Raw genomic sequence first — 27,058 nt, forward strand, 5'->3', positions numbered from 1 at the left:
AATAGCAGGCAAACTGTTGGAGACTAGCAAATATAAACTGTGTAAGTTTTCTGATCTTGCTTCTTTGTTTTGTTCAAGCATGACTATGAAATCCTGCCTTTGAAAAGAGGCATGACTGTTGAGTGACTATTGTGAGGTGCATTTTATGAAGTAGAAAGAACTCAATTTTTTTTACCCTTTGTTTTAATTGGTGTCTTCTTTGCTTTTTTTTCAGTTATATGCCATTTCCAGAAATATCTGTCAAAAGGAAGTTTCTGGTGTTACAGAGTCAAGGAGTCAATAGGTAGCTGCAGCACTTCCTATGTACTCAATCTTAACTTTGGGATTAAGATCCCAGAGGACTTGCCAGTATTGTGGACATTGTTATGCAGTTCTTGCTGTCTATCTTTTCAATGTAGAAACTGAACACTAGTGATACTTGCGTACTGCACAGAGTGCAGCAAAGGTGAATACAAGATGTAGCCCAGTACAGCACATATAGGACAATGACTCTCCTGCTTCAGGTTTCCTGGCATGCCTTGAACATGGTCTGATTTCACTTAGGGTGCCTTAAAGACAGTTGGTGCCTAAAGGCACATCTCTGCTAAACAGACATGAGGTAGGTGTCCACTTTACCTCCTCCAGAAGGATCTACACTGAGAGTTGAAGTGATGTTAATTAGCCAGCTGCCTTGTGTCATGATGTGAATATTGATGGCTGCACAGAAATGCATGGACATTCTACCAGAGTCAGAGAGCACTAGTAAGGACTAGTTCTGTTGAATTCCCTCAGAGGGTTGAAAAAGAAGGTACATTCACTGCTTGAGCAGAATTCCTTAGGGCATGACTAACATGTTGAGACTCAAATCGAAACATGCGCTATCCTTCTCAGTCAGTTTTTCATTTCCAAATCAACACTTCAAAAGTGAATGTTTAGGGAGCCTAGCAGCTAGTCTTCCCTTTTAAAAGGGCAAAAATCAGAAATATGAATCTGGAGGATATTTCCACCAACTCCCTCAAACAAATAAATGGAGCTCGCTGTTACACACTTCAGTAATACATTCTGAGTCAGATATCAACTGTCACTCCTTGAGAGAAGCATTGACTTTGAAAGGAAACTTTCCCCAAAAGGCATAAAAGGGAATACATTGATATTGAACATACCAGTGATCAATATGGATGTGTACTGATAACACTGTGTTTCTAATGCCATCACAGGTGGCTTTATTCTGTGCTTCAGGTCCTGTCTACGTGACATATATGAAGAACAAGAACAATGTGACGGAGTTTGTCTTCCAGGGACTCACACAAGATGATACATTAGCAAAAGTATGCTTCACATTCTTCTTAGTCTTCTATGCCACTATCATTCTTGGAAACCTGCTTATCATCATCACTATACGGAACAGTCAACAGCTGGACTCTCCCACCGCATGCTTCTTCCTGAGCTACTTGTCCTTTGTAGATATCAGTTACTCTACTGTCACAGTTCCCAAACTCATTTATGACCTTCTTGCTGAAAAGAAGACCATCTCTTTTGTGGGCTGCATAGCACAGCTCTTTGGGGTCCATCTCTTTGCCTGCACGGAGATGTTCATCCTCATAGCAATGGCGTATGATCGTTACACTGCTATATGCAAGCCACTTCATTACACAAGCATTATGAACAAGCATGTGTGTGGCCGGCTGGTGGCAGCTTCGTGGGTGGGAGGCTGTGTGCACTCCCTGGTGCAGACCCTGCTGACCGCTCAGCTATTGTTTTGTGGGCCCAATGAGATCGACCACTACTTCCGTGATGTACACGCTTTGCTGAAGCTGGCCTGCACTGACACCTACGTGGTTAGTTGCATCGTGGTTGCCAATAGTGGTCTGATTTCCTCGGGCTCTTTTGCTTGTTCTTGTTGTGTCCTATGTCATTATTTTGGTCTCCTTGAGGACACACTCTTCCAAAGGGTGTCTCAAAGCACTCTCTACCTGCACCTCCCATATCACTGTTGCACTTCTGTTCCTTGGGCCATGCATTTTCATCTCTATGCGCCCTTCCACCATCTTCTCAGCAGACAAGAGTAGAACTGAAACTAAATTCAAGGTTTCATGTAGCTCTCATCTTTCTTTGGAAATTGTCAGTCACAAGGATGTGAGGATATTGTCACCAGTCAAACCCGAGCCTTTGGGGTGGTATTGTGGCTTTTACCTTTAGACACCTTAGAGCTGTGTAAGTCTCAGGTCTAGGCTTCTCCTGGCATTAAGAGGAATAACTAGGTATTTTGAGAGGGTATGCTTTCCCACTAGCTCCTACGAGCTTCAGAGAGTGGTGTCTGCTCACGTTTCCACACAAAAAAAGTGATGGTGGTGCTAAACTTCCAAGAGAAAGCAAATCCTTCAGGATGGCACAGCACAAGCAGGTTTCATCTCACATATATTGGTGTGCTGACATGAGGTGCCTCAACTTGAGAGAGCTGCTGAAGACAGCAAGAGACCTTTGAGGGGACTGAGATTCATTGCATGGTAAAATAGGAGCATGAGAGGAGCAGGATGCTGCACTAGGTGTCTGCCTTACAGTGAAGGGTGACATACACCGTACTAGACTTTCCAAGGCTCCCAGGAACACTGATGGACACAGAGGCCGTTCCCCGATGCCAGGCATTCACTCCGATTTTCATCAGTCTGTGCCAACCTGGTGTCTCTGGGAACGCTTCATTTAAAGGAGCTCTGCTAACACCTTTCCAAGGCCTTGACCTTATGTCATAGCTGAGCTTTATAATCTGTCAGAGCAGCAATCCAAGCACGGTTAAATACCATAGTCAATGATGGAGCCACAATCCAGTTCAATTGTCGGGACATTTTTCACCGCTTTATTTAGAGACTGGATGAAGTTTCATACTTTGGCCAGTCGTCTGGTGCTTTACACTATAAAGATCTAAGGAATAGGTATCTCAGTGGAAATATGGGTATCTAATATCTCTCCATACTCCATAAGATATAACCTAAATCCTAGCTGAACACTGAAAATTTCCCTAAAATTCTTAACAGTACTGTTCTTGATCCATCGAGTTTTCCTCAACTGTTTGCAGCAGGGAAACCCCCAAATGCCCCTACGACCTCCTGACTCTGGGCAATGCTGTTCTACCGCAAATGGACTTACTTCAGCATTGCTGTCATGACAAGTGATTCAAGGCCGGGATTTTCCCAGATCTCCTCCTGGAACTGAGATTTGGGGAAGGGAAGAAGAGGAACAGGATTCTGGATGTTGGATCAGAAGGCTTTCTTCGAAAAGCAAACTGTAGATTTGAAGAGACAGCAGCTCTTTAACATTTTAAATTCCCTAATTTTGTCTGGGTTTCTCGAGGTGGAGACTAAGGGATAGGTGAATGCAGGGCTTAGATGAATGTGGGGCTTCGGAAAATCTGTTCTTTTTGATGATATTTGTCAGAAAGCATATTTAGGTTTGAAATTGTGATTCTTGATTGAAACATGCTGCCGGTTCTGCTGATGCTTAGCTCTAGATGGCTTTGACTATCTTAAACATCAGCGCAGAGAGAGGTGTGCAGACATGACTCATTGCTGTGCAGGGAAGCTCTTTGATGACAACCTACCTGTCTTTTTCTGGAAGAGTAGTAGTGTACATTGCTCTTCCCAGAGACCTGTAAACATACACAGGAAAATAAAATGATGCCTGTGATTTCTTTTCAAGCTATTTCCTTCCTGTAAGCTGGGAGTCCACTGAAAGAGACAATTTTGGACACCTCAGAAATCTGGTTTAAAAATCTCACTTCTCTGTTCAAGATAAGGACAACGCAACATTGATACGTGTAAAAACTGTGAACTTCACATATCTGATGATACTTAATAATCAGAAACAAGAGATAAACCTTGAGCTTCAGCCTCTGCAGCAACAGAAAGATGACAACTAGCAGGACCAAAGGGCTACATTTTCCTGAGACTTGTAAAATCCTTCTTTAGGGTGCCATAGATGACCACAGGGACACAATCTTTGCTAGAGTTATGCACAGCTTTAAGGAGAGGAAGTCAGGGGAAATAACAGCCCTAACAGGCTTGCAGTGAAATGCAAAGGGAATCCGCAAGACCTCTTTCCATCCCCCTTTGACTGTAAACCTTATGCAGAGGCAGGAACCTCTCGCCTGTCTGAGATTAATTCTGTCACTTTCAGCTCAATAAAGATTTCAACTCCTTCTGCCAACTGAGGGACAGCATTTGTAAACTCAGCCAGAAGGGATGAAACATCGTTTAGCGCTAGAACACCTATCCTTAGAGCTAGCTTAGTTGAATTGATAAAAGGATTCCAAAACCTTTCCCAACTTTCTCATCTCCCAGAAATGATTGGTCGTTTATTCTCAAAATCACATTGATGCCAGACATGTAGTTGGTAAGTCACCATCTTATTCCGTCATTCTTTTAAGTGAAAGAACATTGCAGCTTGATTAACTTTCAGATTATGTCCAATGTCCTTGAAATAACCACCAATTCACTCAGTTGCCTCAAGTGGATTGCTGATATGTGGAGATGAAAAGCAGGAATAAGTTCTTGTTACTTCACAATGGTAGCAAATTTAGAAGTCAATCTTTTCTGCATTTCTGTAGTTTTTTCATGTTTCCAGGCAGAAGGGGAAAAAAGGAGGTAGTAATGAGTGACAGAAGAGGGAGATTTAACAGAAGAGGGACAGTTACTTTCCCTAGTGTTTGGGGGGCAAAAACACGGGTGTCTGTTCTCCAAGATTTCCTTTCCAGAACTTCAGGTTCTGTGTGTTGCACTGGAAGAGGCTACTCCTTTCAAATACTGAAGACGTAGCAGAAATGGCCGTAAATTCAAATCATATTTCTTTTCTCCTCTTGAATATCTCTGAAAGCTTTTTCTCATCTTGACGGACTGGTGGTTTTCCTACATGAGCAAACGTTCCTAGTAGAACAGAGAACTGCAATTCTGTGCCACGCACTCCTCAGGCAGGAGTCCTGTTTGTGCTTGGAACTTGCAAGTTAAGAGTCAGGATTCCTCCAGCTTTCAGCAGCAGAGGAACACAGTCTTTCAAGATAGAAGTTGCAGATACAACCAGTTAAAAGTCCACCTAAAAGCACTTCTAACAATTGAGTACCTTTCTGAATCTCACCCTTGGAAGCTGATCAAATCTTCCTTGGAAGTCCTACTCTTTGTACCAAGGTTTTGATAAATTCTCCCCAAACAAAGTTCTCTTTCTAACAAGTCTGCTGAAGTTTCTCTGATATGACCTAAAACTCTCCTCAGAGCATCCTTCACCTCCTTATTCCTTAGGCTGTAGCTGATAAGATTCAGCACTGGAGCCACCACTGTAGAGAACAGAGAGGCCCATTTATCTCAGTCCAATGAGTAGCTGGATGTTGGGCTACCGCACATAAAAACGGTGCTCCCATAAAACAAGAAGAGAGCTCTCAGATGGGAAGCAGAGGTGGAGAAGGCTTTGCATCTGCCCTTGGAGGAGTGGATCCTCAGGGTGGTGGAGATGAGGTAGATGGAGGAGATTAGAATTGCCAGAGATGTGAAGATGCCACGAAACACACCAAAAATGTGAAGTACCGTCTCTTTGCTGTAGGTGTCAGAGCATGAAAGCTGGATCCTAGGGGGATGTCAAAGAAATAATGACCGATAACACCAAAGTCACAGAAAGAGAATGTGAAGGTGGAGATAGTTTGCGCAAGTGCGTGGACAAAGCCAAAGAAAGAGGAGATGATTACCATCTGTGTACAGGCTTTTGAGGAGATGACAGTTGCATAAAGGAGAGGGTTACAGAGAGCCACATGCAGTCATATGCCATTACTGCCAGCAGGAGACACACAGCACTAGCCATGAGGAGACAAGTGAATAGCTGTGCCACACAGGCACTGACTGAAGTGGCTCGCCTCACTGCTGAAGAGTTCACCAGCAACCTTGGGGAGATAGCTGAGGAGTAACAGAAATCCACAGAAGCCAAGTTACTGAGGGAAAGGTACACAGTGTGTGAAGCCGGGGGATCAACATTCATCTACATGATCCTTCCAAGATTCCCTATTAATGTGCTTAAAAAAAGCGGGTTACCTTCACCTCTTGGCTTTCTGTTAGTCCAGAGAGGATAAACTCAATGGCCACACAGTGATTCCTCTCAGGCATGTTGCTAGCACACTCATGCTATCTCCCGACAAGAAACTGGTTCAACACCTAGAAGTAATGGGAAACTGGCAACACACAATGGATTGTCTCAGTAGCCACAAGGAAGTACGGAGCATTTTCATCATAGCTTCTGACTAGACTTCTTTAATTACGCATTGAAATGACTTGTGATACAAGGGAGTACTGTTCCTATTTTTCAGGTGAGATAAGAAAGCGCAGAAAGATAAAATAATTTATTCAAAAGGAAGCAGCAGCACTGTGAAACACCAGTCCTAGTCTGGCACTACAATGGTTTTCGTGTGCCCTCTTTCTCCTTTTTTAAGGAAAAAAGTCTGCTTTTCTTGAGGACATCTATGGAGCACTCTTCTCCCCTCACTCGTGGCCACGGTTGGGTGTACAGTATCATCCAAATGGCCCACTCCAAGGGCAATGGCCCGCTTGTTCCTGAAGATACATGGTCTTGACACTAGTTCAGACATCATTCTTCCTGTATTGCAATCACCAATACATTTTTTGCCTACTAGCTAACTCCCCGGGCATTGGTAGCAGGGTAGTTAGAGCTCAGTATGGGCCACAAAGTCCATTAACAGGGCAAAGCAGCCCCCGTTCAGCCTTGCTGAAATAGGAATATAATGGTTAGGCTGCAGCTGTGCCAACTTGCTAAGACCTGCCTTAATTACATGGACCTCCACCACCCTGACCTTTGGGACTGCAACTTGTAAACATACAAATAACAAATCCACATCCTGGCAGAAGAAAGTAAGAGTTTCCTCTCTTGAATGAAAGGTGCCAAGCACTAAATGGCAACAGCAGCAGGAAAACCCAGCTTTGCATCTTCCCAAAGAGGAGCAGATACCACAAGATCCTCCAGGTTTGGCTGAGAAAGGATTTCTCATTTGCTTGCATCCCTGTTGTCAAGGAAAAGTGGCCATCTTCTGCTCGGGAATAAATTGGGAAGAGTCACCAAATGGAATACTTTCCATTTAGAGGGTGGAAAATCTCATGCTAAAAGGGAAGGAATCCTGAACAAGAAGGGAATCAGTCATCCCTGTAAAGGTTCTACCAGCTTCACCTCACATGAAAAATTATTGTTAATCTATTGGAGGTTACCAGTAACCTGGCTGACGCTCTCAAAGCGGAGTTCTTATCATGTGGGTGACTGAATGGAGGTTTCAGTTCTTGCTGAGGTCTGTTTCTAGCACAGGCTTCAAGGTATTGCATAGGTACAAAACTATTCTCTTACTGACCTGTTTCATCCAGAAAGACAAGAGTAAATACTGTGGATACCACGCCAGTTTATTCCCCCCTTGAGCCATATCTTCAGAAGTACTTGCCCATTTCAAGAAGCAGACAGCAGGATTAAAACCAGCCTATAATGGTTAGGTACACAGTTTAAGTGAGCAAAATGCTTACCCTGCTTAGATGCACAAAAGACCAGACTGCCTTTACACACTGAGTTATCTTTGCATAGCTGGCTGTTGTTTATCCCCAACCTACCCAACCTTTTCTGCCCTAAAGCACAGCAAGTAGCCCAGTTAATTCTCAGAAAAGGGCTTCAATGAGCTTGCTATCAACAGGTTGCTCTCTTCCATGGACTACTTGGGAAACTGAAGGAGGAAATTTCCCTCTCCTGCCCCAACGTGAGTGATCAAACACTGGATTAGGTGCAAATTTGTAGAATCTCCATCTGTGCTGACATTTAAAATTCAGCTGGATCGGGCCGGAGCAATCTGATCTGACTGAACCTGCTCTGAGGAGGAGGTTGGACTTGATGACCTCCAGAAATCCTTCCCAACCTAAATGACTCTATGATTCTATCTGCAGATTGAAAATGATCTTTTTGATCTCTAAAATGAAGAAATAGGCCTACCTTCCTTGCCTGAAGGTGCGAGATATTTTATGCCGTATTGTTGCAGAAATAAACTCTTATTTCAAAAGCTACAAACTTATGAGGCCTTCTACAGACAGCTGGAAGTAGCCTCACGATCCCAGGCCCTGGTTCTCATGGGGGACTTCAACTACCCTGAGATCTGCTGGAAAGACAGCACAGCTAGGCACAAACAGTCCCGGAGGTTCCTGCAGAGCATTGGTGACAACTTCTTGACACAGGTGGTGGAGGAGCCAACAAGGAGAGGTGTGCTGCTGGACTTTGTACTAACAAACAAAGAAGGACTGGTGGAAGATGTGAAGGTCGGGGGCAGCCTTGGCTGCAGTGACCATGAGATGGTGGAGTTCAGGATGCTGCGAGGAGGAGGCAGGGCACTGAGTAGGATCGCAACCCTGGACTTGAGGAGAGCAAACTTTGGCCTCTTCAGGGACCTACTTGGAGGAATGCCATGGGTTAGGGTCCTAGAAGGAAGGGGTGTTCAAGAGAGCTGGTTAATATTCAAACATCACTTCCTCCAGGCTCAAGATCGGTGCATCCATCCCTATGAGTTGGAAGTCAAGCAAAGGAGGTAGGAGACCTGCATGGATGAGCAAGGAGCTCCTGGCAAAACTCAACCAGAAGAAGGAAGCATACAGAAAGTGGAAAGGGGGACAGGCCACTTGGGAGGAATATAGGAACATTGTCAGAGTATGCAGAGATGCGATGAGGAAGGCTAAGGCCCATTTGGAATTAAATCTGGCGAGAGATGTCAAGGACAACAAGAAGGGCTTCTTCAAAGACATCAGTAGCAAGAGGAAGACTAGGGAAAATGTGGGCCCTTTGCAGAACGGGGAGGGTGCCCTGGTGACGAAGGATGCAGAGAAGGCAGAGTTACTGAATGCCGCCTTTGCTTCAGTCTTTCCTGCTCAGGCCAGCCCTCAGGAACCCCAGACCCTGGAGGCAAGAGAGAAAGTCTGGAGAAAGGAAGACTTTCCCTTGGTGGAGGAGGATCAGGTTAGAGATCATTTAAGCAAACTTGGCACCCACAAATCAATGGGCCCCGATGGGATGCACCCACGAGTGCTGAGGGAGCTGGCGGATGGTATTGCTAAGCCACTCTCCATCCTCTTTGAAAGGTCATGGAGAACAGGAGAGGTGCCTGAAGACTGGAAGAAAGCCAATGTCACCCCAGTCTTCCAAAAGGGCAAGAAGGAGGACCCAGGCAACTACAGGCCAGTCAGCCTCACCTGCATCCCTGGAAAGGTGATGGAGCAGCTCATCCTGGAGGCCGTCTCCAAGCATGTGGAGGACAAGAAAGTGATCAGGAGTAGTCAGCATGGCTTCACCAAGGGGAAATCATGCTTAACCAATCTGATAGCCTTCTGTGATGGAATGACTGGCTGGGTAGATGAGGGGAGAGCAGTGGATGTTGTCTCCCTTGACTTGAGGAAGGCTTTCGACACTGTCTCCCATAGCATCCTCATAGACAAGCTCAGGAAGTGTGGGTTAGATGAGTGGACAGTGAGGTGGATTGAGAACTGGCTGAATGGCAGAGCTCAGAGGGTTGTGATCAGTGGCGCAGAGTCTAGCTGGAGGCCTGTAGCTAGCGGTGTCCCCCAGGGGTCAGGACTGGGTCCAGTCTTGTTCAACTTCTTCATCAGTGACCTGGATGAAGGGACAGAGTGCACCCTCAGCAAGTTTGCTGAGGATACAAAACTGGGAGGAGTGGCAGATACGCCAGAGGGCTGTGCTGCCATTCAGAGAGACCTGGAGAGGCTGGAGAGGTGGGTGGAGAGGAACCTCCTGAAGCTCAACAAAGGCAAGTGCACGGTCCTGCACCTGGGGAGGAATAACCCCATGCAGCAGTACAGGTTGGGGGCTGACCTGCTGGAAAGCAGCTCTGTGGAGAAGGATCTGGGAGTGCTGGTGGACACCAAGTTAAGCCTGAGGCAGCAATGTGCCCTTGTGGCCAAGAAGGCCAATGGTATCCTGGGGTGCATCAGGAAGAGTGTGGCCAGCAGGTCGAGGGAGGTGATTCTCCCCCTCTACTCAGCCCTGCTGAGGCCACATCTGGAGTACTGTGTCCAGTTCTGGGCTCCCCAGTACAAGAGGGATGTGGCACTACTGGAGCAAGTGCAGCGAAGGGCTACAAAGATGATTAGGAGATTGAAGCATCTCTCTTATGAGGAAAGGCTGAGAGAGCTGGGCCTGTTTAGCTTGGAGAAGAGAAGGCTGAGAGGAGATCTTATTAACGTGTACAAGTATCTGAAGGGAGGGTATCAAGAAGATGGAGCCAGACTCTTTTCAGTGGTGCCCAGCAACATGACGCGAGGCAACGGGCACAAACTGAAACACAGACACTTCCATCTGAACATGAGGAAAATCTTCTTCGCTGTGAGGGTGACAGAGCACTGGAACAGGTTGCCCAGAGAGGTTGTGGAGTCTCCTTCTCTGGAGATATTCAAAAATCCACCTGGACGCGATCTTGGGCAACTGCTCTAGGTGACCCTGCTTGGGCAGGCGGTTGGACTAGATGATCTCCAGAGGTCCCTTCCAACCTCAACCATTCTGTGATTCTGTGAAATGGCTTCAGGAATACTGTTACCCCATAGAATTAAAATGAACAAAAGAGAAAAGTTTTGACCCCTGTTAGTTCTTTGAATGTTCTGGTGCAGACATTTTCCCTTCTTCCTCTGCCTTCAACTTAATTTCAAAAAATCAGATTTAGATCCATTCCTTTTAAATCCAGCCCTTCACTTGCTCACAAACTGTTTTAGTGTTAATTCGATCCACGCCTTGCATGACACGCCTTGCAGAGAGGCCTTGCATGACACTGCGTAAGGGGAGCGAGGCATCCCCAGTGTGGGGCGAGACGGTGGTGGGGAAGAGATTTGGCACAGGGACAGGAGGGTGGCTGATGGCTCAGCAGGAGCTGCGTGCTGCAGCCACATAGGGAAGGGAATAGCTCCTTACAAGCACCTTTCTCTCCACTGCCTGTACAGGCAGCCTAGGGCAACTAACTCATCTGCAGATGGCCATCTTGGGCGAAAGCTGGGAGTGATGAGTTGAGATGTCCTCTGGGGACAGCGATGGAGAGGCTCAGGGTGTAGGTGAGGAATTGGTGCTCTTTCTACACACACAGAAGCACCACGCATCACTCCAGGACCCCTGTGTGTTGACCAGAGCAGCCGTGGCACCAGCTGAACGGTCCCCTAGGTGTTCAGGCCTGAAGGATGTTTCTATACAAGCCCAAAATAGCCAGGATGAAACTCATCCCTGCTGAGAGTGGCCTCCCAGGAGCTGCCAGAATGCACTGGAGTCCTGCAGGCCTGACCTCAAGTCAAAGTGAGGGAAAAGACTCCCTGTAAGGTTCAGGGTCCCAAAGACATGCCCAGCATCCTGGGTCACTCTTCCTCCCCGCGCTCTGCATGCTCTGCATAGCCATGCTCTGTGCACCATGTCCCCTTCCACAAGGGGGGACCATGTAATGAGAAGAGGCACTGGCATGGTGTGCAGACAAGGATCGCTCTCAGCCAGCTCCCTGGTCCCCAGCACAGCCCTGCTCGGAAGGGGCACGTCACCAGCTGAGCTGCTCCCACTGCAGTGGAGATGCCCTGGCTCCGCTGGGGGCTGAGCACTGCTGCCCACCTCCCCTCAGTCCCCTCTGCAGGCTGCCCCACCCTCCCACACCTCCTCGCCAGCAGGGATTTATACAGCAGTCTCTGCAGCAGTGTCTCTGGGCACTTGGCTTCCTTCTCCGCACGTTGCTTTCTCTGGAAACACTTGTCAGAAGGTGACTTTCGCAGAGCCATGGAGCTGGTGGTGACGGTTGCTCCTGAAGAGGAAGTAAATGACCGGGTTGGTGCTGCTGTCCCAGAGGGATGAGCCAGGGACCATCAAAAATGGGAATTTACCAATGTTTGGCAGGCAATAGTAATGCTTTTTCACTACTTCTCCCTTCTTCAGACAGTCTCGCGATATAAAGAACACAAGAACTGTCTGTCCAAAGTTATAGCTTGACTCTTGCACTGATGCTTTGCTTCCCAGATGCATCCATGAGCAGCTCTAGTTTCATAGACCTTGCAGAAGATGGCCTACTGCTGCTCAGGGTCACACAGATTGAGAAATGGTCAGTCCTCTTCCCTAATGCCTGCTGCTGATTTCACAACCTCCCTCAACACAGCTTCTCATTCCCCAAGGTCCACTGTCACTGCAGAACCTCCCCTAGCACATTCCTCACTACCGAGTGTCCTCTTCTGACCTCAAAACCTCTCCCAACACAAGCTGTCACCATACATTGTCCCCTCCTACTTCACACTACCTGTTCTACGGTAGGGTCTCCTTGAACTCTCTAGCCAGCCTTATGACACCTCAGCAGCCACAATTCTGCAACCTCTCCTAGTGTTACCCTTCAAAACACGATGTCCGCTTCTGATGTCACAAGGTCTTTCAACACAGCTTAACACCCACAGTATTACCTGCCACTTCATACTGTCTTTCAGCACAGTCCCTCACCACACCTCAGGCACTTCTGATTTCACAAACTCCACGAAGACAGTCCCTGGCCATGTAGCATCCATTTCAAGTTTCACAACTTCCCTCCACACCGTGCCTTGTCCCCATCGTGCCCATCATCAAATTCACAACACACATTCACCATGGCTCTGTCAACAAACCCCTTGCCAGTATTCACTATCCAGCTGCAAAACCTCATTCATCTCACCATGCACAGTCCCTCCTTGTCCAAATCACAGCTCCCCAAGCATGACCTGCTGCCATAGTGGTGTCCAGAGCCAGGTGCCAAGGTAAGTGGAATGAAAATGGAGAAAAGACCTTTCTCCTTTGCTGGCACTAAGCACACCCCTACGGGGAATTATTTTGCAGCAGGAGGTAGCAGCAATTCTTCATTTGGACTTGTGCATTAAGTCACCTCTGGTAGTCCATTTGGCTAGGGAAACAAAAGGACATGAATGTGATGCTAGCCAAGTTGCTGCCATGTGTGCCACTGGGTACAGAAAGTGGCAGGCTGATTCATACTAGGTTAGCAGACCAGATGCTATTGGCCTGATCTCTCGCTTCTGTCATCTGTTGGTCCTCTTCCTTTCCCAAAGACTGTAAGACTTTGTTTACCTTCTTACCCAATACTCTTGTTTCCTGTAGTGACTACTGTTAACCCTCATTAAGCTGCCCAAGACTCCAGGCGACAGTAAAAGGACATTGAAGTTAGGGGACTATTTTCACCAAGACATTTCTTTACCAGTATTTATTCTCATTAACTGTAGGATTTCTGTTTTCACTGTGGAGATCGCTGGCATTCTGTGCAGAGGAGATGGAGACATTAACTATGTTGCCATTCCACATTTCCAGAAATTTCAGCAAAACAAAGGAAAGGACGGTAGCTGAGACAATGTCTTTCCTGACATCCATGAGGCATAAGCTACAAATACACAGTAGAGTTGAGAGAAAAGATGAATTTGACTTGGGCCTTGGTTGAGATGATATGCTGATATAAATCAGCATGTCTATTTGCTTCGTTTGTTTCATTTCATAGGTTCACCTTTGACTGCAGCTGCTCGGGTTAAGAAAGATGGGGCCCATCATGACAGTTGAGATTTTTCCGCCCTAAGTTATTTTGTTTAAAAGCTAGATGTCTATTTCACACCTAATCGCATCCTAAAATCAGTTCTGAGGTAGATCAGATGCATCTGCCTCCAGAGACATTCATTTTTTTCCACAGAAGAGCCTAGAGTGACTAAGTCAGGGTTAAACTCGCTGACTTCCATCGGCATTAAATAGGTGACTTCCTCCCTCAGTTTCCCAATGCGTAAATGAAGGACTTTTTTGACTGACTTGGTAATTCACTGACCTCTGTTAAAACATGCAAATTCTTGCAAAGAGGCTTTATTCACTGGATTTCCAGTGATGAAATTTCTGGTGAGATAGGACTTGGAGGGTCATCAAGAGGTCACCCAGGACATCTTCTGTCCCTATAAAAGCTTAATTGTACCACTCCTGAGAGAAATGAGCCCAACCTGTCCTTAAAAGACTCCTGTGATAGGAATTCTTTACCATCCCTGGAGGATGGTGACTCTTCCTACAGCTTGAGGTTTCTTTCTTTTTTTCCTTTAATGAAGATTTCTCTTTTACATGTTTTTTGGAATACACAGAAGTGAAAAAAGGAGAGAAAATATCTAGATTACAAATGGACTGTTTTAGCATTCACAATACTAGGAAGCCAGAGCAGTGGACCTAATGGCCCTTTACACATGGGAAATCCATACAACTATCAGCTTGGAGTAAGGAAGAACTCCGAGAAGCATTAGCTGGATAGTTCCATGCATATGCTTGTCCAGTTGAATACTCAGCTACTCCTTTGAGTGTTATTTCTTATGGAGAAACCCTGAAATGCCTTTGTGATATCATTATAAAAGCATTGACTGACAACTGTTTCTTTAAAATATATTTACTTAAACTTTTCAGTCAAGACAGAACTCATTCTCCTCCTTTGCCCCTTTCTTTCACGCCTTCCCTTCACTAAGCCTCCACCCCTCCCTCCTGCAGCCCCAAGAGCCCTTCAGGTGGAAGATTTCCTGGGAGAGGGTTAAAGGTTGGTACTTAAATGGTTTTCTTCTCAGCCCTTTGTGCAGCTGCTGGGATATGAAAGCGTCATTCAGCACACCCAGGTCACATCATCCACACAGCCTATTAAACCACTTCTCACACAGGCAGGAAACATCAAGATACACTTGTGACACATGAAAGCAAGTAATAAATTAGATGGGACTGGATTATACACTAACAGCCACCTCCTAAGCAAGTTTTGGAAGCTTTCCAGAAGCCATTCTGTGTTCTTTAAAGGTGCTGTGCTCTAACACATTCATACCAGGAGAGACAGAAGTTGAGGAGATAAAGTTGTACAGCCCTTACACAAAAAATTAGATCTCTAAACACAGGTGAGGTAAGTTTTGCAGCTTCTCTGGCTTCTCGCTTTGCTTTCCCTTGCTCGCTTTTCTTTCCTCTTCCTTTTCCTTTTCCTTTCTTCTTGCACAAATGTGAAAATACAGAAAGGAACTTCCACTGAAGTTATCAACTGTCTCTAGTTGTCTTTGGCTAGAATCATATACAGAGCTAGTTCTACAGCCGCAGATTCGATTGCTTCGATATTATTCTTTTGTTTCCCATAACCACCTGAGATTTCAGGGAAGAATGCATGCAGTAAGGAGATGGTGCAATTTCTCACCCTTTTTGAGATGTTAAGAGTACACATGAGATTCATTTTATTTTGCAGCTGACTGCATTATGTCATATACCTCAGGTCTATCCCTGCAAAGGCACTTGAAGAGATAAGCCATAACTGGTGGCAATCCTCTACTGAATTAGTCATTCTAGTAATCCTCTTGGAGTCAACAGTAAGAAACGGGTACCTGCAGCACATGATTCATCACATCTACAAGTAGACTGGTCAGGTGTAATATGCCTAGCTTAGGTACAGGTGCCTACATGACTTAAGGCGATGAGATGAGATCAGACAGATGGGTAGTTTGTTAAATGCAGTTTGGTGGTGATGGAAAGGACCTTTTCAAGCAATATACATAGCTGAGCTGTCTGAATTGTGAATCAGTACTTTTGTAGATGCACACCTTGTTTTTAGCTCAGGAGTTTGCCATCTGCTGGTATTCAGACATATAGTTTCCCCTGACCATTTCTCTCTTGGTCACTCCTTTCTGACTGCCTAAATATGGCCCTGCGATTGCTGTGGTATGCTTCCAGTGATGCTCTGGCTTGGATGGAGCCCAGCTATTTCTTTTCGACTGGGTACTGCACAGCCATAAAGGTGTGCTCATTTCATCCCTGTCATTTATTCTGTTGAGAGGTCTACGTCGTTGCTCAGTAGAAGGAAGAGGGGTAGAAAGGATCACGACCTGGTAAGACGAGGGAGAAACTGACCTCCCGTTGTTCTTACTGATCCTTTTCCTTGTAGAAATATCTGAAGGGGAACCATCCATGTAAATTTTACCGTTCTGCTTGAAAAACTTTCATCTAGTGTAAGTACAACTGTAAGCATAGGAAAAGTCCCTAACTTTGCCCACTTCCTCTCTCGGCTTCACTTTGTGGGTTTGAAAGTAATCTTGGCTTTTCTCAGTTTCAGTGTTTCCTGTGGATGCTTGATCCCTTTGTGCCTGCACGAGAATTTCTGATTATGCTGCAGATTGAAGTAGTTGGTAGATAACTTGGCTTAACTGAATCATTCCACCGATTTGCTCACAGATCACCAAGACAAATGAGAAGACCTGGTTGTGATGTAATTCTGCAGGACTTAAAATGGTGCATTTTAACACCAGCTGACGGGGAATGTTTTGATCCTAGAAGGAAGCCCATACAGTGGATATTTTTATTAAAAGAGTGCCTGCTTTTGGCTGACCTTAAACTCTCTGTGAAGAGCTTCATCTGGTGGTTCCCAGACTTCTTTGAGCAAGGGAATTCTGGTGGTCTGGGTGCATAATGGCAAGCTAGAGACGTTACACTCTTTCTAAAGATGTGGGCTAGTCATTTATTAGTGACATGTAATGCTCTATGGGTTGTAGCTGGAATACAGGGTGAACCAAAGAAGTCCCATGTTTATGCTGGAATGTGACCTTGTCTCGAATGAGAAACTGTATGGATGTAGAAATGCCTAGGGACAAGGAGCTCAGCCATAACCTGAAAAAGGTGGATGGCATTGCAAAAAGCTCTGCGCTACTTTCTGGCACCAAAAGGGATTATTCTCTAAAGGTCATTCTAACCTGGTGGTGCTAATTTGCTTAAGCTCCTCATCGTGAATGGAGGAAAAAAGGGTTCTGCAAAGGACCCTAATTCAGTCATTCTGAATCAGCCTACAGAGAGACTTATACTGGCTGTTGAAGGAGTTTAGTTAGATTAGCTTCATTAAGCTAAGTTAACCCTTGAAAGGATCACTCAGAGTGTATCAAAAATCATACTAGGTAAAATCAGTACAGTGCTGGGACAGAAGATCTCACAAGAGTCTTTCATTCTTCCTTCCTCTGATAGAAACAATGCTGAGATTTAGAACAATGTGAAATACTCCATTAAGTCATATGTGCAATTTTTTTCCCCTCCATGATAGATAACCTTCCCAGAACTCCTTTTTCAGCCTGTGACATTTCATATTTACGTTTCAAAATGTATATACACAAGAGAGTGCTTTTCCCTGCCTGTGGGTACATTTCCCTTCTAAACAAGAATTCAAAGATCATGTGTACTTATAAAGCAAATCATCATTCTGAGCAATATTTCCAGGTATTCTTAAAGACACCCATTTTACAAAGATTGCTGTCAGGGACTTTGTCTCCCCTGAGGGCAAACATGCTGCATTATCTGCCTTGTAGTGCCCAAGGTGAACACTCTGGCCGTGTCCTTAGTGCATGGAAGGCTACCAGCCATGGAGCCAGTCCTTCAAAATCCTGGAGGACCAGGATTAAGGAACATATCACAAAGTGCACCTATCTCCGTGCCACCAAAGCCATGGCAGAAGTTTTGTACTGTGGAGGATTAAATAGCCGTTAAAAAATACATGAGAGAAACTAAACACTTCAAAAGCTTAATACTAATGCTATATCTTTCTTGGTTTGTATCCACTTCTGATATAGAACTCATCATTAATAATGAAAAAATGCTGATGAATCATGTGTCTGTCTTTATTTTCCCAGGTGTATAAGCTGTATATTGCATATTGCCACCCAACTGATCAACATGGAGAATGTAAGCAGTGTGAAGGAATTCATTCTTCTGGGCCTTTCAAAGAACCAAGGGGTGCAGAAAATATGTTTTGTGGTGTTTTTGTTCTTCTATATTGTTACTCTGGCAGGAAATCTGCTCATTGTTGTCACTGTAGTTAGCAGTCAGAGTCTGAACTCCCCCATGTATTTCTTTCTCTGCCACCTGTCCATTGCAGATACTTGCTTCTCTTCTGTCACAGCTCCCAAAATGATTGCTGACTTCCTTGTTGAGAAGAAAACCATTTCCTTTGGGGGTTGCATGGCACAGCTATTTGGGTTACATATCTCCGGTGGCGCTGAGGTCTTCATCCTCACAGTGATGGCCTATGATCGCTACTTTGCCATATGCAGACCCCTGCACTACACCACCCTCATGACCAGGCGTGTGTGTGGCTGGATGGTGATGGGTTCATGGGTGGGGGCCTTTGTGCACTCCCTGGTGCAGACCCTCATAACCATTAGCCTCCCTTTTTGTGGCCCCAACGAAATTGACCACTACCTCTGTGATGTCCGTCCCCTACTACAACTGGCCTGTACAGACACCTATGTTGTGGGCATCATTGTCGTTGCCAATACTGGAATGATTTGTTTGGTCTCTTTCATCATCCTGCTCACATCCTACATTGTCATTTTGTTTTCCTTGAAAAGCCGAACGTCCGAAGGGCGGAAGAAAGCCCTCTCCACCTGTGGGTCCCACATTACTGTGGTGATTCTCTTCTTTGGGCCATGCACATTCACCTACATACGCCCATCCAGCAGTCTCTCGGAGGACAAGAGGTTAGCTGTGTTTTTCAGTATCATCACGCCCATGCTGAACCCACTCATCTACACACTGAGAAATGAGGAGATGAAAAGTGCCATGAGAAAACTGTGGAATAGAAAAGTCTGGAGTGAAAAGGGTGAGGTGTAGAACTGTGGTAACATTTTCTCAGGAGCTGAGAAAATCAAGTCTCTCTCACTATAATTCCATTTTGGAAAATTTACTGAAAGCTCCCTTTTGAAGAAAAGCTTGGTTTTAGCTGTTGCAGTAATTAGGAAGACACTGAAAGCTCATGTTTTGATTGGAATGGCATTGTAAACTCTGTGACTAGCAGGGATTCCCTTTATGTTCTCTTTTTGAATAGCACAGGCGCAGGACTGGGGCTTCCAAGCACTGCTGAGACACCAGCAAATAAAGAAATGAATGCTATCAAAAATATTAAAATGTGTTCCAGGCAGAGCATCCCATTAGTCCGAGCTCTCCCAGGTGTAAACTTTCCGTCAGACAAACTCCATCTACTCTGTAATCTACTCAGCTAGGAAACGATGGCCCAAGGTGTCTGCAAGGCTGTTGGTCCCCTGCTGCTGGAAGCAATTGTACCAAAGGCTTCCTTCCCCTTTACTTTGGAGTAAATGCCTTCTTAGGAGTACTGCATTGTCATATGCTGAATCCATGGGTTAGCAATTAAACTGCTGATATTAGATGCTGGTTGGGTCATTTGCTGATGCAGATGATATGAGGAGAAGCTTCTCCCCTTCCCATTCCAGTGCAGCAACTCTCTGCCTTTCTGCAGTAGTTCACCTGTCACTAATGCCCTCCTTCCTAGCCATCCCCTCTGCCCTTCATCTCTGCCTCAGATTTTGCATTTTAATGTTTAGACTAATAGAGAATCAAAGATCCAAGTGAAAGATAAATTGCTCACTGTAGGAAATTGTCGCCACCAAAGAAAGCATTTGGGGGCAAAGAAAGCATTGGGGGGCACAATTTTATGTGTCAATGAAAAAAAAGAGTTGTTTGGGAATAATTCCTGTACGCAGGATAACTCCTAGCCCAACAGGGCACATCTACAGGCCCAGGCAAAGGAAGAAACATGTATTCCAAGGGAATAGCTGGAGCAGCTACTCCTGCAGGAGGGAAGAGAAGAAATGTGAAGATGGAAGATTAAATCATCTCAGAGCCAGTCACAGCTGCCACAGGGAGGTTAGTTGTAGCAGCTAAGGTTCTCCACAAGGCCGAAGGAGCCACGAGGAGCCACGGGACCCTGACTCCTACCTTGCCAGGAGGAAAAGAGCAAATGAGCTGCGTGAGGGAGAAAGACATCTGTGTAATGCACTCTGAAAGTAACTAAAGCACTTTCTTTTTTCTTCCTTCACTTCACGTTCCCTATAAACACTGGCTTGCACTTGTGTTGCACCTTAACATGGCTTAAGTGTGATTCAAGATAAGAAGGTGTTCCCTGCACAGCAGAGCGGCAGATCTACAGACCAAACCCTGGGACAATGTCGCAAATGCTCTGGTTCCCCGAATGTCCTCTGCTCTATGCAGGGGGTGGCAGAGTGGGTTCCCATTTCACAGGCATGCACCAGTACACTGCGGACATCTCAGTGTCTTCTCCTCACCGTGGTGGGTTATGTGGATGGCAGCCAGCAGGACGGAACTGGGATAAATCCTGATTCTCAAGGCTTAGAGGGATAGTGTCCCTCAGGCCTGGGCCAGCATGTCCCTCACCCAGCATTCACACTCTGTGGACACAGCTAAAGGTGGGACCAGCCCCACCTATTTGTAGCAGTCTAAATTCTTCATGCAATGAAGGACAGTTGTCTAGCTCAGCTCCCTTGTCAACAGAGAGGGACAGGCGCCTTCAGAGGTTGGTCTGTCTCACCCGGGGTGGGGCAGGTAGAAAGACAGATGGGGCCCACTGACCCCCTTCATACTGAAACTGCTGAGGGGTTAGGGCACACGGCCAGTTAAAGCTAAGGCTTATAATTTTAAAACTGTTTTTTTTTTTTTAAATCTTTTGGGGAAGAACGCCATGATTTTTCTGATTTCTCTTCCGGCTGCTGGATGCTAGCAGGCAACAGCGGGACCATAGCTTATGGAAGGCGTCAACAACAACATTTGATTCCTCTACACATTGGCCCAGATTCTTATAATGACTTAATATGAGGACTAAACAGCTGCTTCTATATTTTGCATTGCCTGAGTAAAAATACCTGGCAAGTAGTGAGGCCTGACCACAAACATTTTTAAAGTCTTGAAATAATTTCCTCGTTTACTTCTTGTTTCAAACGTGTACAGACCAGATGTCTAAGTGCCAACAGTCATATAGCACATTTCTGATATTTATTTATGCTGCAAACATGCAATGGTAAGAGCAAGTTAATAAGAAATAAGAAAGCATATGTGAAATATTGTCTTGGAAGGGAAAAAATATCTGACACGTGTAAGAGACATCTTTACTCAAAAAATGTTTGATTGCAAGGGCAATGTGAACACAAACTCTTGCAAATGGTCAGCCATGACATTGATTTTAAATAGAAATGTTTCCAAAAGAAGCACATAGCTAATACTAAATGAAGTCCATTTATCTGGACAGCATTGGAAAGCAAGCAAGAAAGCAAGCAAACCCCCACACAATGTGACATGGTCTAGGTGATCACGCTCCAGAGTCACCCTGTAGAGATTACTCTAATAGCTGTCCAAAATATATATTTTAGCTCCCCGTCCACTGATTCTTTCTGACAAAGAAAACTTCACATGCCTCTGCGATCTCATTGCTTCTGGTAAGCTTGTGCTTCTGCTGTGCAATTTACTTGAAATATTTCTGCCACAACTTCCCCATCTGGAGAGAGAGAGTTGTTCTTGCAGATGCTCTTGGAAGTTGCTTTTGCAGAATGAGAAATGGAGCTAGACATTCAGGCTGTCCGTTTCATCCCCTGTAGTTTTCAGCCCTGGCAGAGATGTGGACTGCTCTCGTGACACATAAGAAGCAGCTTGGAGCTGAGAGGTTTTGATGAAACTGCCTAAAGTGGTCCTAGAAGGTCATCAGAGAATAGCAGGCAAACTGTTGGAGACTAGCAAATATAAACTGTGTAAGTTTTCTGATCTTGCTTCTTTGTTTTGTTCAAGCATGACTATGAAATCCTGCCTTTGAAAAGAGGCATGACTGTTGAGTGACTATTGTGAGGTGCATTTTATGAAGTAGAAAGAACTCAATTTTTTTTACCCTTTGTTTTAATTGGTGTCTTCTTTGCTTTTTTTTCAGTTATATGCCATTTCCAGAAATATCTGTCAAAAGGAAGTTTCTGGTGTTACAGAGTCAAGGAGTCAATAGGTAGCTGCAGCACTTCCTATGTACTCAATCTTAACTTTGGGATTAAGATCCCAGAGGACTTGCCAGTATTGTGGACATTGTTATGCAGTTCTTGCTGTCTATCTTTTCAATGTAGAAACTGAACACTAGTGATACTTGCGTACTGCACAGAGTGCAGCAAAGGTGAATACAAGATGTAGCCCAGTACAGCACATATAGGACAATGACTCTCCTGCTTCAGGTTTCCTGGCATGCCTTGAACATGGTCTGATTTCACTTAGGGCGCCTTAAAGACAGTTGGTGCCTAAAGGCACATCTCTGCTAAACAGACATGAGGTAGGTGTCCACTTTACCTCCTCCAGAAGGATCTACACTGAGAGTTGAAGTGATGTTAATTAGCCAGCTGCCTTGTGTCATGATGTGAATATTGATGGCTGCACAGAAATGCATGGACATTCTACCAGAGTCAGAGAGCACTAGTAAGGACTAGTTCTGTTGAATTCCCTCAGAGGGTTGAAAAAGAAGGTACATTCACTGCTTGAGCAGAATTCCTTAGGGCATGACTAACATGTTGAGACTCAAATCAAAACATGCGCTATCCTTCTCAGTCAGTTTTTCATTTCCAAATCAACACTTCAAAAGTGAATGTTTAGGGAGCCTAGCAGCTAGTCTTCCCTTTTAAAAGGGCAAAAATCAGAAATATGAATCTGGAGGATATTTCCACCAACTCCCTCAAACAAATAAATGGAGCTCGCTGTTACACACTTCAGTAATACATTCTGAGTCAGATATCAACTGTCACTCCTTGAGAGAAGCATTGACTTTGAAAGGAAACTTTCCCCAAAAGGCATAAAAGGGAATACATTGATATTGAACATACCAGTGATCGATATGGATGTGTACTGATAACACTGTGTCTCTAATGCCATCACAGGTGGCTTTATTCTGTGCTTCAGGTCCTGTCTACGTGACATATATGAAGAACAAGAACAATGTGACGGAGTTTGTCTTCCAGGGACTCACACAAGATGATACATTAGCAAAAGTATGCTTCACATTCTTCTTAGTCTTCTATGCCACTATCATTCTTGGAAACCTGCTTATCATCATCACTATACGGAACAGTCAACAGCTGGACTCTCCCACCGCATGCTTCTTCCTGAGCTACTTGTCCTTTGTAGATATCAGTTACTCTACTGTCACAGTTCCCAAACTCATTTATGACCTTCTTGCTGAAAAGAAGACCATCTCTTTTGTGGGCTGCATAGCACAGCTCTTTGGGGTCCATCTCTTTGCCTGCACGGAGATGTTCATCCTCATAGCAATGGCGTATGATCGTTACACTGCTATATGCAAGCCACTTCATTACACAAGCATTATGAACAAGCATGTGTGTGGCCGGCTGGTGGCAGCTTCGTGGGTGGGAGGCTGTGTGCACTCCCTGGTGCAGACCCTGCTGACCGCTCAGCTATTGTTTTGTGGGCCCAATGAGATCGACCACTACTTCCGTGATGTACACGCTTTGCTGAAGCTGGCCTGCACTGACACCTACGTGGTTAGTTGCATCGTGGTTGCCAATAGTGGTCTGATTTCCTCGGGCTCTTTTGCTTGTTCTTGTTGTGTCCTATGTCATTATTTTGGTCTCCTTGAGGACACACTCTTCCAAAGGGCGTCTCAAAGCACTCTCTACCTGCACCTCCCATATCACTGTTGCACTTCTGTTCCTTGGGCCATGCATTTTCATCTCTATGCGCCCTTCCACCATCTTCTCAGCAGACAAGAGTAGAACTGAAACTAAATTCAAGGTTTCATGTAGCTCTCATCTTTCTTTGGAAATTGTCAGTCACAAGGATGTGAGGATATTGTCACCAGTCAAACCCGAGCCTTTGGGGTGGTATTGTGGCTTTTACCTTTAGACACCTTAGAGCTGTGTAAGTCTCAGGTCTAGGCTTCTCCTGGCATTAAGAGGAATAACTAGGTATTTTGAGAGGGTATGCTTTCCCACTAGCTCCTACGAGCTTCAGAGAGTGGTGTCTGCTCACGTTTCCACACAAAAAAAGTGATGGTGGTGCTAAACTTCCAAGAGAAAGCAAATCCTTCAGGATGGCACAGCACAAGCAGGTTTCATCTCACATATATTGGTGTGCTGACATGAGGTGCCTCAACTTGAGAGAGCTGCTGAAGACAGCAAGAGACCTTTGAGGGGACTGAGATTCATTGCATGGTAAAATAGGAGCATGAGAGGAGCAGGATGCTGCACTAGGTGTCTGCCTTACAGTGAAGGGTGACATACACCGTACTAGACTTTCCAAGGCTCCCAGGAACACTGATGGACACAGAGGCCGTTCCCCGATGCCAGGCATTCACTCCGATTTTCATCAGTCTGTGCCAACCTGGTGTCTCTGGGAACGCTTCATTTAAAGGAGCTCTGCTAACACCTTTCCAAGGCCTTGACCTTATGTCATAGCTGAGCTTTATAATCTGTCAGAGCAGCAATCCAAGCACGGTTAAATACCATAGTCAATGATGGAGCCACAATCCAGTTCAATTGTCGGGACATTTTTCACCGCTTTATTTAGAGACTGGATGAAGTTTCATACTTTGGCCAGTCGTCTGGTGCTTTACACTATAAAGATCTAAGGAATAGGTATCTCAGTGGAAATATGGGTATCTAATATCTCTCCATACTCCATAAGATATAACCTAAATCCTAGCTGAACACTGAAAATTTCCCTAAAATTCTTAACAGTACTGTTCTTGATCCATCGAGTTTTCCTCAACTGTTTGCAGCAGGGAAACCCCCAAATGCCCCTACGACCTCCTGACTCTGGGCAATGCTGTTCTACCGCAAATGGACTTACTTTAGCATTGCTGTCATGACAAGTGATTCAAGGCCGGGATTTTCCCAGATCTCCTCCTGGAACTGAGATTTGGGGAAGGGAAGAAGAGGAACAGGATTCTGGATGTTGGATCAGAAGGCTTTCTTCGAAAAGCAAACTGTAGATTTGAAGAGACAGCAGCTCTTTAACATTTTAAATTCCCTAATTTTGTCTGGGTTTCTCGAGGTGGAGACTAAGGGATAGGTGAATGCAGGGCTTAGATGAATGTGGGGCTTCGGAAAATCTGTTCTTTTTGATGATATTTGTCAGAAAGCATATTTAGGTTTGAAATTGTGATTCTTGATTGAAACATGCTGCCGGTTCTGCTGATGCTTAGCTCTAGATGGCTTTGACTATCTTAAACATCAGCGCAGAGAGAGGTGTGCAGACATGACTCATTGCTGTGCAGGGAAGCTCTTTGATGACAACCTACCTGTCTTTTTCTGGAAGAGTAGTAGTGTACATTGCTCTTCCCAGAGACCTGTAAACATACACAGGAAAATAAAATGATGCCTGTGATTTCTTTTCAAGCTATTTCCTTCCTGTAAGCTGGGAGTCCACTGAAAGAGACAATTTTGGACACCTCAGAAATCTGGTTTAAAAATCTCACTTCTCTGTTCAAGATAAGGACAATGCAACATTGATACGTGTAAAAACTGTGAACTTCACATATCTGATGATACTTAATAATCAGAAACAAGAGATAAACCTTGAGCTTCAGCCTCTGCAGCAACAGAAAGATGACAACTAGCAGGACCAAAGGGCTACATTTTCCTGAGACTTGTAAAATCCTTCTTTAGGGTGCCATAGATGACCACAGGGACACAATCTTTGCTAGAGTTATGCACAGCTTTAAGGAGAGGAAGTCAGGGGAAATAACAGCCCTAACAGGCTTGCAGTGAAATGCAAAGGGAATCCGCAAGACCTCTTTCCATCCCCCTTTGACTGTAAACCTTATGCAGAGGCAGGAACCTCTCGCCTGTCTGAGATTAATTCTGTCACTTTCAGCTCAATAAAGATTTCAACTCCTTCTGCCAACTGAGGGACAGCATTTGTAAACTCAGCCAGAAGGGATGAAACATCGTTTAGCGCTAGAACACCTATCCTTAGAGCTAGCTTAGTTGAATTGATAAAAGGATTCCAAAACCTTTCCCAACTTTCTCATCTCCCAGAAATGATTGGTCGTTTATTCTCAAAATCACATTGATGCCAGACATGTAGTTGGTAAGTCACCATCTTATTCCGTCATTCTTTTAAGTGAAAGAACATTGCAGCTTGATTAACTTTCAGATTATGTCCAATGTCCTTGAAATAACCACCAATTCACTCAGTTGCCTCAAGTGGATTGCTGATATGTGGAGATGAAAAGCAGGAATAAGTTCTTGTTACTTCACAATGGTAGCAAATTTAGAAGTCAATCTTTTCTGCATTTCTGTAGTTTTTTCATGTTTCCAGGCAGAAGGGGAAAAAAGGAGGTAGTAATGAGTGACAGAAGAGGGAGATTTAACAGAAGAGGGACAGTTACTTTCCCTAGTGTTTGGGGGGCAAAAACACGGGTGTCTGTTCTCCAAGATTTCCTTTCCAGAACTTCAGGTTCTGTGTGTTGCACTGGAAGAGGCTACTCCTTTCAAATACTGAAGACGTAGCAGAAATGGCCGTAAATTCAAATCATATTTCTTTTCTCCTCTTGAATATCTCTGAAAGCTTTTTCTCATCTTGACGGACTGGTGGTTTTCCTACATGAGCAAACGTTCCTAGTAGAACAGAGAACTGCAATTCTGTGCCACGCACTCCTCAGGCAGGAGTCCTGTTTGTGCTTGGAACTTGCAAGTTAAGAGTCAGGATTCCTCCAGCTTTCAGCAGCAGAGGAACACAGTCTTTCAAGATAGAAGTTGCAGATACAACCAGTTAAAAGTCCACCTAAAAGCACTTCTAACAATTGAGTACCTTTCTGAATCTCACCCTTGGAAGCTGATCAAATCTTCCTTGGAAGTCCTACTCTTTGTACCAAGGTTTTGATAAATTCTCCCCAAACAAAGTTCTCTTTCTAACAAGTCTTCTGAAGCTTCTCTGATATGACCTAAAACTCTCCTCAGAGCATCCTTCACCTCCTTATTCCTTAGGCTGTAGCTGATAAGATTCAGCACTGCAGTCACCACTGTAGAGAACAGAGAGGCCCATTTATCTCAGTCCAATGAGTAGCTGCATATTGGGCTACCGCACATAAAAACGGTGCTCCCATAAAACAAGAAGAGAGCTCTCAGATGGGAAGCACAGGTGGAGAAGGCTTTGCATCTGCCCTTGGAGGAGTGGATCCTCAGGGTGGTGGAGATGAGGTAGATGGAGG

This window comes from Apteryx mantelli, chromosome 4 (assembly GCF_036417845.1).
Source record: "Apteryx mantelli isolate bAptMan1 chromosome 4, bAptMan1.hap1, whole genome shotgun sequence".
Classification (NCBI taxonomy): Eukaryota; Metazoa; Chordata; class Aves; order Apterygiformes; family Apterygidae; genus Apteryx; species Apteryx mantelli.